Raw genomic sequence first — 12,315 nt, 5'->3', positions numbered from 1 at the left:
TTTTTTTTGCGGCTATTCCATATCCATCAAATGCCGAGACCGCGTTTCTTTCTGTTTGCGTAGTTAACGCCGATTCTCTCGCGTAGTTTGCAGAGTTCTTCCAGACGCAGAGAGACTTAAACGTAGTTCCAATTTGCCCGTAGTGTGCGAAAAAAGTATTACTCGAAAGACGAAAATCGTGTTTTACAGCGTCGTTACGGAAAATGCAACAAATTGCACGTAATAACAACGGCATCAGTTTGACAGGCGTGGTCGCCAGCACCGAGCCAGGCCCGTGACGCACCCGGTCTTTATTTAAATCATTCGATCCGTCACGCTATAATCGATTAACGCTAATAGTCGGGAAAATGGACTCGACCGTTGCATCGACGCACCGAGATGCACAATTTCTAGCTACCGCGCCCCTCACGAACCCCCCCCTCGTACACCACGCGCATCCTGCAATTTAATCAACAGCTCAACATTTTTATACATTAATCGAGCTTCCTGTGTACATATTATTTTAGATCGTTATATCGAGATATTGCAAGAGAATTTCCATTTTATCCAATCTCTTCCCTCCGTCTCGCCGTCATTAGGGCACCTTGTAATTTCAAGAAATATTCTCCTAACACTGTGGTACTCTCGGATAAAAAGCCATAATTGCGCGCCGGGTACACAAGATTCACAAGGTATCCAATATATAATTTGCAATATGTTATTAGCGATCAATGCGCACGCTGTTGCTTTCATCCTTCGTATATATATATATATATGTGTATACATATACATACCTCGTACAGGTTCGTTTTCCTAATTATTTCGGACAATAAACCTAATTAAGCAAGGCGAGAAAAAGTGAATTTCGCCAACTTGTTGCTACTAGGAAACTATCTACGTTAACGATGAATTGTTATAGACATAATGTATAGTCAGCAAACATTTTGTATACGAAAATATGTGCAAAAGTCGCATTCGCATTCACACTTTCACAGCAACTTCGTAACGGTAGCCCTTGCACTCCTGCAGGTATTATGCGCTTCTTTCCAATTGAATGATAAATAAAATACGTCGTGCCGACAATACGAAGTAGTTTTCGAACACACAAAAGCATCGATGATTATGTGTATATTAAAATGCAGAAAATCACATGTCGAATAAATTCACCGCGTCTGTTTGTGCGTTCTTACATTTAGGTGCCAATAACGTACCATGACAATGCATATAAATTTATACATTTTACGCCACCGATGAATGGTACCGATACGTAATAGAGAGAACGTCAGCGCATTTACATCACGAGAACGTGCAAAGTGCACGGACAAAATTCGAAAGGGATGCAAAACTAACGGAAATTTATAACACAGTGCACGCAAGTGCAAGCAACTTGCCGCCGCGAGAAAATTTCGAGCTCGGCCACGTTGAATTCCACGCATGTCATATAAAAGTAACTAATGAAACGTAATAGAAGCTTCAACGTGACCGTTCCTCAGAAAAACTCTACGACTGTGTTTGACCCTAAGCTACGAGTTAGTTTTACGTCAATGAATCAAGTCCACAAGAAATTATGAGCATTGTACAAAGTTATTATGCAGTAACATTCGCTTAAGTGACCGAAAGGTGTTGCGCACGATCGCGTTACGAATTATGTTTTTCCATGAAATCGTGTTCTTTATACGACCGTGCATCTTTCCGTTCAAATACTGCGTCGTATCGTCCGTTTAATGTGCCTGCCTCATCGCCGCGCACGTGCCAGGTTCATAACACGACAGACATTACTTTCCACGGAATATTATTCATCCTTTCATCCGATCTAGCTACACAACGCAACGTAACAAAGCGAAACGAACTCGCGACCGAGATCACGCGAGGATGATTATCGATCTATCTGTCGATTGTCTTATCGCGAGACAAACAGCGTGACCGATGCGTTACCGATAAAACTAAACCAAGAAACCGTTGACCTCGACTCTAAATCATCGCGGACTCGATCTCCTTTCGTTAAAAGTACGGAACTTTGCAAGCCGACTGCGTGGTCCGCACGTTCACTGTTTCCACTTTAAGAACGCGGTTGCACCGTCGTGGCACTCCGCTCTTAATTGAAAGGTTACGAAACTTGGCGTTTAGCGAATAAACCGCGCGCTGCCCGACTCCGACAGAACCTTCTGCGCGGACTATACTAGATCATCTGTTACAGATGATGTATCTCCTTCGAGAGATATGACTGTGCATAATCGCGGCAGAGCATGAAAACTTAGATATATCAAACGACGCAAAGAGAAAGAAAAACAAAAAAAGGAAGAAAAAGAAGAAGAACGTCGGCGTTAGCCATTTTACATAATTTCAACGTTACGTAACGTAGCATCTTTATTCGAGTCGTTGAATCGTACGCGAGAGCCGAGTTTAACGCCTCCGACACCGAGTATCGCGTATACGTGTACGCACTTACTCGCCTCTCCTCTTACGTGTATCCCGACGATTTCTGTTTCGCGAAACGTTAAGACAGATCGGCTAGGAATTACACACGCCAGCCGGTGCATAGCTGATTTCCGTGTATCAGCGTATACCCGCGAACCTACACCTACATGTAGGCCTCCAGTCGGGCTTATGTACACGCCTCTATAAGTTTATGAATGGAACAGCACGCGTGCGCGACGACTGGAACAGTTTAAGCCGGCAGCGAAAGTGACCTGCTCTAACTTGTACCTGCTCCAATGCACGACGTGTACACACTAGCGTGTACACGCACACGCTAGAGGCGTAAGAAACTGCCTTGGATAATTGCAGCGAGCAGCTAACCGCTCTCGCGGTGGACGCGAGAATGCACCGCTGCCGTTAGTGTGAAACGCACCGGGGTAGAGGGAGGAGGATGCCGCGAATGGTAGTCGGGCAATTTCGAGCGATTCAAGCCGCAAAACTGTGATATTTTTGTGGGAGATTTTTACGTAGAAAATGGCCATCTACCATCGATGTGTCTACAGTCCGGTGTCGGATGTATACGGTGCCTAAGTGTGTAAGTTCTACTTAATAAGTATCTTGGAATCTGGCGGTACGTAGAATGCTATAAAGAAGCTGGCTACGGCGGATCGTTACGGCAGCCGTATCTACAAAATTATTTTTAACCGATCGCGATTATTTATGCGCAGTAGAAATCATAGACATCGTTCCCGATAATGAGTAGAAAGTTACGAGTTTTTAGCGTTAATAAGGTAAACACGGGATCGAGAAGAGATACGACTTTCTCGCGAGTGATGCCCGAACCGAACTTACATGGTTCGATATGGTTGATCGAAAAATGAAATAAAACGCATCGCCGTTTAGCGGTGGCGCGGAAATTCGTCGCGAATTTTTCTCATGTCGACGAGGAGAAAAAAAAGTCTCGCATTCCTTAGATTTCGCCGATCGTAGAAGCAACGTGGCTTTTCACAATCGGTGGCAATGTTCGACTCACCGATTCGGGACTATTATTTCAACGACGCACACAGAGGTTCTGTTACGGCACATTGTAAAGTTTAGCGGCTATAAAGATACACACGGTTGCGTTTCTTTTTTTTTTTCCTTGCTCCCCCGCTAAAGCCACTCGCTACGTTTCTCGTATAACTGTTATGTCGAAATAGATATCTGCATGGAACTCGGCCAGTTGTACTACCGGTGCAAATAATTGTGTTATACCGAGACATGTTAGATAATGATCGGTACAGATCAGTCGTATCCGCGTGTGAACGAAAGCACATGTACCATTACCAAGACATTACCTTATCTGGCCTTCCCTCCTTTCGCCTTGAAAACTATCACAGCAGTTCGCCCGTGCAGATACATATTCCAGACAAATGCTAGATGTAGCTACTATCGCTCGAACAAAAAAAAAAAAAAAGAGAGAGAGAGAACGAATGTAGCAGCGAGTATATTCAATTACACACACAAGCGATGTATTTCATACATATAAATATCGAATCGTAGGCAACCAAGGCAATTCCGAACGCGTCGAGTTCTCCTTAATACAAAATTACGCGGTAGACCGCGTTATCGCACGAGTATGAGATAACAAAACGCGAATGCTTCCGACTGCTAAATTGCAGTCATTTAAAATTTCACGAGTAACGGAACGAAAACCTATCAAACGTGCTTTGGGATCCGCCATTGATCACAATTACTTCTGTCTTTAGTATTTACCGTTTCGTCGAGCATAAGTTGCCCCACCCTGACCGGTGCGATGATTTCGTTAATTCGATCGATTGATCTCTGGCGGCAACGGTGCCGTTTCGAGTCCCGTTTCAATTAATGAAACCGACGGCTTCTTTAATTTACACCACTCGGATATCAACATCTTTTTCTGTCTCTTTCCACAACGATTACCGTATCAGCGAAGGCAGAATAATACACCCGTTTCTTTCATTTATCGTGGAACGGTGCTGTTAATTAAACTAATTGCGAGCCACGGATAGGCTCCGGCGGCTCATCATCGCCTTAGAAAGTATAAGAAGAACTTCATTAAAGAAGCCAATTATATTAACACATTATGTTCGACATGATACGTGCAATTAAGGCGTGCACCGGCGGTTAAGGTGTACGAAAAAAAAAGAAAGCTCGAAACTGAGAACCATTTGACTCCGTGCTGAAATTACAAAAATTAACCATCGTGTGTTTCCGACCTATTTAAGTCTTAAAATAATTACATCGTTTCCACGTAAAACGAGCGAACAGCTTGTCATCCGTGCCGTGCTTCTTTCTCTCTCTCTGTCTCTCTCTCTCTTTCTCTCTCTCTCTCTCTCTCTCTCTCTCTCAATTTCTTCTACGGTTACATTAATATTACATCCGCGAAACGTCTACTTTACACGATACCGTCATAATAATGTTAGAACAGTCCAAACGTCGACAGTGCTCGCCGAGGCATTAATAACCTCTGTTCGTGGCTCGCGCGGTGCGATGCATCGACATTAATTTGAAATCCGTTCGACTGAGATCTTATCGATTTATTTCGAAAGCGAATCGTGTTTTAGCGTACGGCGCATACCTGGCGACACTTTACCGTTTACGACACGTGACACGTATTTACCGCGATGCACGCTCTCATATATATATATATATATATATATATATTTACATTTGTATAGATTCGTGTGGATTTAACGCGAGCCAACGGGAGATATGTTGTATCACATCGTTCCATCATGCACGACGTAACATATAGCGTAACATATTGCTTGAACAAACGTACCAAAATGTACTGCCGAATTATTTCTTCGTGGAAGAAGAAAAGAGGATTTAGCTTTTAATCGGTATCTGTATAAATTGGAAAACCATATCACGCGTAATCGAACATACACTTTCACGAAACACGTTCGTTCCATTACGTTACAATGCTCGTCGAATGCTCGATACACGCGTGTGAACGCATTACGGGCTCGCAAGCACGGTTTCTAATAACGCGTTAATGCATCAAGCTCGGAATACCGTGTCACGCGCGTAGATATACGCACATTTGCCGCGCATGTGTGCACGTACACTGACCAACACAGGTTCGTCGGGACCGTACCGCAAAAGAAATTCCTATACATTAATGCCGATCACGTGCATATACTTCATACCTCCCCTGGCAATAGATTTTTATCAACTCGCGCGGGAGAATGAGAGTTAAACGAGCCAACCTTTGTCCCAAATTTTATCGAGTCCCCGATATTCCTCCCGCAAACTCTACGTTGCGTAAAATCTCGGCGAGTGATGTCGCGTTTCTTAAACGCCGACTCGACAGCACCGGCGCGGCCATTTGGACGCAACGAGTGAAACTGCCATTGAAATTGATAGGTGAGAAAAATAGACGAAGAGGAACATCGACTTATGCTTCGTAATTAGCTTCGAACGGTATTAGAAAGCGGGCTTTCCATTTTTAAAAACCCTCTCGACGAGACTCGGGCAACTAATTTTTCGCTGATAGGGTGAAAGGATCCTGCGGCAAATGGTCGGTTCTCTTAAAGACGAACGAATTCGTAATCGCCTTTTGTTAAGTCAAAAGCAACGTCTCATTAGACGTAATCCAAGACTCTTTTAAGTGCCAGCCCCGAATAGGCTCGAGGCTAACAACGTTAGAGTATCAATTATGAGACGGGACGTGCATCAATTGAGACGAAACGTTCCACCGCGCCGTTTTTATCGAGTTTCTCATTATCGACAGCTACTTACTTCCATACTCTCTTCTCTCTCAGCTCTAAATCGGCGGCTACAGTTTGCAAGTGTTCGTTTAATTTTATCGCCGAGCTATTGGCGTTTTTACTGCTACCAAGACTAGCACGCGATCTGTTTGGCCGTGGTAGCATAAAACGTTCCGGCAAACCCGAGCTGAAGTTTCGAGTAATTTAGAAGTCTTCCAACGATAATTGCTGACGCGATTACGGATTGGAAAACGCGGACTAACGAGACGTCAACCTGAGCAAATAATTATTCGCAGTTGCTCCGCCAACGATGTGTATTAAACGTGATTCAAATAAATATCAATGCCGCGCCAAACATCTTTAACATCAGTCGTTGACTGTGTTGTACTTTTTGCAAACTGTTCCCTCCGCCCATGTTCAACACCAACCGTGATAATCCATGTTTTCTGTGTACGTTTCTATGCTCATGTCACGTATCGTCGCTGTTCGTTTCGTTCCGAAATCCTAGACTTATCTACCGTTCCGGTAATCCTTTTTGGCAAAAGTAATGAAACGACGAACCAAAGGCAAAGACTAGCAGAGACTGGCGAAAAAAAGAAGCAATAACAACGACGCCTCGTGTCTTTTAATGCCTTACTAAAACTAACATTTCACACGTATTTGCCATGCTGCGTCAGCAATGATGGACATAGTTGCGACTGTAATGCAATGACGTGTAAATAGCAGTCAGTGTTACAACGATTACAGCCCGCTACAACGATTCTGGCCAGTTTTATCTGTTCGAGCCGGAGTACGTGCTCGGTTTAAACTGCAGGGCTCAAAAACTGATTATCGCGCGTTGCCCCCAATAATTTTACCACGTTGCTGTTGCCCACTTGTATTCAACGCGAGATAACACCACGTAGATCAGTCAATTTCATTAGTGGACAAAAGAACCAGATCTATGTTATTGTGTTATGAGAAACAATTGATACGCGGATTAGTCACTGGAATTAATCATCAGAGACTTTCGTTGAGTAATGACATTGTTTCTCTCGAGTGTGTACTACGTGCGACAGCCAAGTAAAAGTGAAACAAACGTATAAAGCAACTGAGAAACAAAGAACAGAAACCTATTTACAAATGATCTTTTACACCGTTACTGGCTGCTTGTGAGTTTCATTGTGAGAGATAATTTTTCAACAAATTTCGCTCGAGAATATTTTTAAATCTAGGTAGCGAATTGAAGAAAGTTCAATGAAAGAATTAATATAATGATTTACGGAACGGGTTTCGGAACACGATGAACTTTAAAAAATTACTTAATGTAAAGTTAATTGAGTAATAGAATATTTTTTCAATCGTCAATTATACATGTCATAAATCACGTCGCAAGCCTGATAATTATCGTGGTAAAAGAAGCGACTACGCAGCATGAAGCTCGAAAGAGCTACGGGGAGAAAAATTAATCGGAAACTGTACAACAATTTTAATATCATCGACGCCGCTCTTTCCCCTCGAAAAGGTGACTGCAGCTATGTGGGGACGTGGTATTGAACGGTAGCCGTCAGCGTGCGATCCCATTAGCCTGTATTGTATGCTAATGAGCGGTTGTCGCCTGTGATCCATGCTTATATCGTGTTATATCGCCAGCAGCGGTTCTCCATTTTTCAATCTACGACACAACTCGTTTTCACCTAATCGTTCAAATAAGAAACAAACGTGTCGATACACCGTCGCAGCACCGCGGGCAACTGCACGGTGTCGTTGAATTCTTTTAGAGTCTCATAAATACAGTATTTTCACATTTTTATCTATTACTCTCACAATTACTACAAATACGATAAAACTTCTTTGATGTTTTATATCTTAAATAGACGGTGGAAACGTATCCAAATCAATCAAGCAATTTTCCAATCAATTAAAGAACTGCTGCTAAACGCAGACCGCGTTAGATTATGCACAGAATTCGCTAATATAACAGACGTAAAAGTTTCAACGAATCAGCTTGCCGAATCAGCCCTGAAAGTTTGTATAAATATTAAGTCTCGAATGATTTTGAAAATATCGCTACCTAATTCTGCCGTTTAAATTAATTTTATCGTACAGGCATTAGAATGCAACTTTCGAAAGAATTATTCGCGTCCACTTTTATACGCCAGCGAGTATAATGTTTTCTATTTTAAGTAGCCCTAAAATGCAACTAGTTCTTAATTCCAAAGTAACCGGGGATTAATGGGTGCATAAATTTTTTATGTGCCATTAAAATGAACGTGAAAATGATCGTACGCTGGCGGTTGTTGCTTCGCGTTCGTATTCAACGTCCAAAGGCATTCAAGCCGAAGTCCGAAGTACAATGATGGCCTGTGCGAAAAACTGAAACGAGTGCAATTAACGTTACGAGTGCTAGCGGGTCATTATCCGACTGAATCCAGCCTCGTCTCAAAACCGCAAATTACCTGCCACTCACACACGCATCGCGCGCGAGCATAGACACGCGCCCAAACCATGCAACTTGTTCGTACATAGATTGTGTGTTCCAATACGAGATGAATTAGATATTAACAATTAAGAACACGAATCTATATTACTTAGATACACGCGTACGAAGAAATATTCGTGCAGAAATTAATTGGAGAGAAAATGGTTCACGTGTGAGTGGCTTTATCTCTCTCTCTCTCTCTCTCTCTCTCGCTCTCCCTCTCTCTCTCTTTTAATTCATTATTGCGATGCATTAAGACATATATCCTGCCACATAAAGAAAATTTTAACGAAAAACACGCATAAATAACGAACCCATTAAAATTTATGCAACGCGAGCAACAGACAATGGACGAAACGAACGATTTCCAAGTTTTGTGATAAATGTGGTTTTCAACGTTCGAATCAAACGCACAATTAACCAGCAAATGATAAACCTGCAAGCAACACGCATCGAATGGAACGCCGTAGATGAGGGAACACTGTTATTCGAACGCGAGAAACATCGTATTTAACGTTTCTTTTCAATTAATGCCCATTCGTTAGCTCGTGCGCACTGGTGCGAGATAATCATATCAATAATCATCGGAATAAGTTATGCGGCGCGCATTGCCACGATCGTGCGTTCGTAGGCGATTAAAATGTCCCGTCGTCGAGATCGGAAGTCGAAGCGAAATCAAAATCAGGGACGACTAGGCGTTGTCACTTGGCTCACTGAGCCCCGATACGCAAACCGTGTCGACATAATTATGCTACGCGCCGTCAGGTAGATGAAGCTGATACGAACGTGGAACCATTTAAGCGCCTTTAGGAGCATAAATAATCCTATTAAACGTGTCACTAGCTGTGTCAACAATCTGACAGTCTACAAGATAGGTGGCTAGTCGAAGGAACAGTTAGGTGAGTTCGAAATCAATGTCGGAAAGTCACGGGCATCGCTTCACCCGTTCGAGAGAAAAATTGGTTTAAAGCGCATTGCGACTCAAACATCGTGCAACACCTCGGTTAGACAGATATTTGTCTACCATCGCGCACAGTGGAAGTGGCTAACTAAATAAATATCATGCTTTTGGAACAAAGTATACATATATATATATATATATATATATATATATATATATATATATATATATATATATATAAATCGTTTGGAAAATATGGCCTTTAGTCTATTCCTGTCTCATCGTTTAGTTCTAAAAATTGGACTCGTTGAACCATGGAATCGATTTGATTCTTTCATTTAGAAATGAAAGCAGTTGAGCTGCTTGCTCAATTAAATAAATCACTCGCAAACGTTTCTTTCAAATTAAATACTCGAAACCTCTCGTGTTTTGTAACTAACAATTAAATGGACATTCAATGGAATTTCGTGTAACATATCGAAGACGCCGCACCAACCGCACCAACGAAAGTTAAAAAACATACGATTACAGTTATCCTGCAGACGCGCAACTGTTTATTCATTTAGATTCCGCAAGCTACTTCACCATCTCTTACGTGTAGGTAAATATAAGTACACGAAACGTAAGGATTTTCGAGTGTTGTCGAGATCTTTGTAAACCTAGAGAGGAAACATGAGCTTTTCGTTTTCGAAACCGTAAAACACGTTTTATCACGTTCCGATTCAACAAGAAACTGTTGTATGTAAATGCACGTGAATAACCAAATAATTAAAAATTTCCCAAACCAATCAAAACACTATTTCAATAAATCGTATTCCTTGCGTAGCTCTCGCGCGTCGAATACCATTAACAGTACTTTTTTCAACGGCCATAACTTTCTAGACACGCTTGGACGAAGCTTTGTCGCAAAACACCGTAGAAAGAGACTCTCGTAAACCTGACAATTACAAGAACTCGTATCGTGGATCATGAGTCGCAAATGAAATAACCGCCAGCGACTAATAACCGTCCTCTCTGTCTCTTTGCCTCTTACTTCGTACCACTATGTTCCTTCTAATGTCTGCACGACTGTGACAAAACGTTATTTGTTGGGTGTACAACCGTCAGTGAAAATTAGGAACGTGCAACCGCAAATTAAGACGCGCCTGGCCGTTTCCCGTCTGTATGTTCGGTACATTGCACCGTCTATCTACACAAACTCATATCTTGGACCACCGCTGCGACAGCATTAATTTCCAGTTACAACGACACCCTTGCCGCGGAAATTTACACTTTACGACACTATTTTCACATTTAATTGGAATATTTTAATTAAATCTTACACGATCCAGCCGGAGGAATGTATCCAATTAAGAACATGATTCTGTAACGACTAATAATTTTGTAATCAAAATAAAGCGATATTGATTCGATCTCGCTCATTTTGTGAACAAAATGTATCTATTTAAATTAATGATTGTAGAGTACGAAAACTGGAAGGACTGTCGGTCATTCGTCAAACGAATAATCGAATCAAAGTTCCGTTTATCGTGGGTGCTAAAAGTCTCAGTTTATTGCGCTTCGAAGTGGTAGGTCCCAAGAGGAGTGCGTAACAAAACAGAGTCCTCTTTAGGTTGTGCACGCTTGAGCATCGCATAAATTTCAGAACTAGTTTGTAAGAATTTAGTTGGGCAGTAGCCACGAAGGTGAATGCGTCTAATACGGTTTTACAAGAACAAGTACCTACTTAAATATAGTTTTGTACGATCAGGTACAAGATCGAGATTCTTTCCGTTTTTAACATTTACGAACGTTTATGAATGCGACTAGACTCTGCGCAAGAAGTGAATTCTTTACTATTGAAAATTCAATAGGAAATAGTAAATTGAGTTGAAATTAGATTAAATTGAATCAAAAGTTTAAATAAAAATTAACTTCAACGAATGTGTCCTTTTTCCTTCTCTTACGGTAAGAATAAAAACTAATAGTAGCAAAAATCAATAGCAAAAACGAAATATGAATAGTAAGTGCACAGAAAACAACGGTAACTATCGAATGTCTATGTATTGCCAAGAGCTTATCAGCGAGTACCTCTATTATGCGGGCGGTGTTTATCATTAGTATGTGCTTATCACTAGCAACGAGTTGTCGTCAATGTCATTTATAAATATTTACCATAGTAATATACTTTCTTCTTTCGAAGAAAATATTCCAAGTTCCAAGTTAATTTGAAATAAAAAAAGTAAAAAAAATCTAGTTAAAAAGTTGCATAAAAATACTCGTTTAGTATCAATGTTTTAAAAAATAACTATAATGTAAGATGTATAGTGCCAGAATATCTTCTAAGATTTATAAACAGATATTTTTAACATGAAATATTTTTCATTGCACGTATATGCGCACAATATGATACATGAATATTTATGATAATGAGCCAATGGTGTCAATTAACCGGTTTATTCTGACATTTTGTGATGGCAATTACAACTCGAAAAACTTAAGAAATAACCACGCCAGAAATACATACAACACAGCTTGCATTCCTGTGTGACAGAGCGGGGGAGGACAGACGCAGACAGGAGGTAAAGATCGATAGAGGTTCGTCGACTCGACAACTGACTAGAGTTTATATTCTGCTCGACGTTACTTCTGCTTACAGCCATAAAAATTATAATTACGTTACACGCTATAATAATTGTTTGCTCAACTGCAATCGTTTCTTCAGTTATAAAATTACGTATTTTATTCGTTTCTATTTACGCGGAATACATAAGGAAAAGAAAAAAGAAAAATGGCGGGAAAAACTGACGTGACGTAAGTAAATATATTAAGTTGGTACTCATGAA

The 12,315-nt window shown here is 41.1% G+C and overlaps 1 protein-coding gene across 2 annotated transcripts in view; it reads right to left on the bottom strand.

The window, feature by feature from the left end:
• Window positions 1–12,315, bottom strand: part of LOC122532656 (Krueppel-like factor 6) — a 336,309-nt gene that overhangs the window by 321,804 nt on the left and 2,190 nt on the right. The window contains exon 1 of one of the 2 annotated variants that reach the window (XM_043661635.1): window positions 774–1,260. The exons of the other annotated variant lie outside the window; for it this stretch is intronic. The gene's annotated coding sequence lies outside the window, so the exon portion shown is untranslated. Of the gene's footprint in view, window positions 1–773; window positions 1,261–12,315 lie in introns of those variants that run through there. 2 annotated transcript variants of the gene reach the window in all.

Source organism: Frieseomelitta varia, unplaced genomic scaffold (genome assembly GCF_011392965.1).
Source record: "Frieseomelitta varia isolate USP_RPSP 00005682 unplaced genomic scaffold, Fvar_1.2 scaffold_462, whole genome shotgun sequence".
NCBI classification, from domain to species: domain Eukaryota; kingdom Metazoa; phylum Arthropoda; class Insecta; order Hymenoptera; family Apidae; genus Frieseomelitta; species Frieseomelitta varia.
The sequence above is the reverse complement of the archived record's forward strand: the minus strand, read 5'-3'. Positions and strand labels throughout refer to the sequence as shown.